The sequence below is a fragment of the Sitophilus oryzae genome, unplaced genomic scaffold, assembly GCF_002938485.1.
Source record: "Sitophilus oryzae breed Bouriz unplaced genomic scaffold, Soryzae_2.0 scaffold_1620_pilon_pilon, whole genome shotgun sequence".
Lineage (NCBI taxonomy): Eukaryota > Metazoa > Arthropoda > Insecta > Coleoptera > Curculionidae > Sitophilus > Sitophilus oryzae.
The window spans coordinates 21,749-24,507 of record NW_022146304.1 but is presented as its reverse complement, the minus strand read 5'-3'; positions in this window follow the sequence as shown (position 1 = coordinate 24,507).

The following is a 2,759-nucleotide window of genomic DNA, read 5'->3' as shown; positions in this document are numbered from 1 at the left end:
GTTTAATTTACATTGAAATAGTGTGCGTGAACAACTCACCGACAAGTGGACTTAGTTTCTCGCAGTCATTAGATGGTATTTTTAAATTGGTCGCTGTCCAAATTTATTTTGGTATACAGGGCACGGTTGAGCACCCTGTAAGTAACTGTGCTAAAATCCAGGCGCATTGTAGTTACATCTTTATTGACATTTGTTTTTAATCTCCGCATATTCTTTGTATGGAGCTGTTTAAAACGAACGTCTCAGAAAAAACTCGCAGGCGCATAGAATATTCCGGCTTTATATAGGCAGTTCATGGTAGCAACGACTGTCAAAAATAACAGTATCTGTGGCAGTTGCGTTGGGGTATTGATACACCCGCCAGTTCTACTGCGGTCGACAGAAGTTTCGTGGCTCCTACTCCGTGTTGCCAGAAGGCTGGACCAGCCGTAGTTACAGTTTTGTGTGCTGCCGTTAATAATACGGTTGCACAAACCCGATGGCAATTTAATATAATATTAGCATGACTAAACAGAACGGCGTTAAAAAGTTGGCACGGTGGCGGTCGCGTCGCCGTAAATATTGCGATGAAATGTCAATCGGTCATTTCAAGCCAACAAGCGACGTCATACGAAAATGATCGTATCTATAAAGAATTTTGACTGACGTTGTTTACATATCTGTTGGCGAAATCATTCTCAGGTAGATCGATCGAAACTGATACGAAATCTTGCACGACTGGCTGGCACCGCAATGGCGATTATGTTTTGCTGAACGAAACAGAAGAAATAGTCGGTCGTTGACGGTGAGTAAAGGCTCCACTGTACAGATGAAATCAAACTGGTAAATAACCCGTGCGTCAATCAACGGCAATAAATAAACTACCGCTATTATTATTATGTATAACAATTACACGTTGCTGTGTTAAGCCATTAAATATGCAGATCGCCTACTATGAAGCATGATTTAAATCAAATAATTAAATCAAAAATGATTTTTAATTTTAATCATGTGATTTAAATAAAAAATAATTTTATTGGCTTTATCCAAAAATAACTGTAAAGTGCTCAAAGTATGTCTAGAAAAAACATAACAAATGTTTCTGGCTTTCCAGGCAATAAATCAGCAGCCAGGCCACAAAACTATATAAATATCTTCATCAAAGTTGAGTACGAGAGCTCGTGGTTCCTCTGCGCAGCAGGACATAAGCAAAGAGACTAAACTGTTCAAGCCACATATCGTGCGAACTGGGGCTAACCGATAGCCAGAAGACTCTTCATTCGAAATCTATAATCGACGATAAAGAAAAAATATGTTGTTTATTTTTTTTTTTTTTATATATATTCACACTAACGCATTAAGTGGATTAAATTAAATAATGTGTGAACTTTTTTACATTCTCGTTTAATTCTTCAGGCTGATAGTGTGACATTTATTAGAGTAAGAATACTTTTTGACGATACCTAAAATGCAGGGCAACACGATCGAGCAGGCTGACTTGCAGGTATTGTTGACCGACGTGTATCGAAGTTATAGACTAACCATTTAGGGCATTAGTGGTAAGATCCTGGTCTAGAAATCCGATTTAAAATGCTGTCATAAAAAAATCTGATTAAAATAAAAATCTGATTTTTATTTTTAAAAATCACGGTAACCTATTACATGAATAGTTAGCAATAGTTCTGATTGGGCTGGCACAGGCTGCAATAAGCTACATGAGCGATAAGCGGTGATGAAATACCGATTCCCACATGGTCGCGTTACAACGCGACCGTTCGCGATGCTCCGCAGGTTCCGACTTCCAAAGAAATGACGCCAGCGCCGCTCAGTATTTCCGAGCATTATCTCCCATCGTGTCGGCTGCTGGTCTGGCTGTTACTCTTCATTCGTGCCATCGCTGAAACAACTGAATATTGGAGATGGAGAACCCTCTATAAAACCGTCTGAAACTGGCGTTTACAATAAACATATAAGCGGCTGTAAAAAGCGCAATGTCCGGTATTTTATTTTGACTGCTTTGCACAAATGCGCATTGTTATGCCGTACACAACCTGCCAAATAAACATTTCGGCTCAACAATGACCGACCAAATGCGACAAACTCACGCCAGCGGCTACTGGAGACTGGCTGCCGCCCAGATCGGCGTCGATATCGGTGAACTCTGTTCGTGACAACGGAGACTACATTCGTGCGACAGGCGTCGGCGTCGTCGCGACGAAGCGATACCATTACTACTGATGACGACCATTTAGCGTCACGACGACGAATAAACATGTCGCTATTATAAATAATTTACTGGTGCGTCGTTCAACTCAGTAACGGGACTGTGACGCGACACGTTAAGCTCGGCTCAAAATGCATTCAAACTGCCGACATCGCAACTCAGAAGTGTCGGGAAATTAGTATTGTCATCTCTAGATTAACAGTATAACAGATTTAAAGTAACTTAAAGTAATTAAAAAATAAAAAAAAAACTATTTAAAGTATAAAAGAGGCATATGATATATTTCTCCCTATAGAAAAAAGCAGATCATGGCAATTTCAAAAGATCTGACACAACCCACACAAGCTACATACATTTTAAAAGCTAGCCATCGGCAATTCCCCAAACTATTCCGCTGCGTGATATGGGTTGTTTCTGTGACCGGACTCGCTGCTGGGCTTTCGGAGAACTCCGACGACTGTAAAACAAACGTTGATCAGTAATGAGCTACGTGTTGTATTTTAGACAGTAGAAATCGTTAATCTTTGTTGACGTCTTGCCTCTTAACTACGTAACA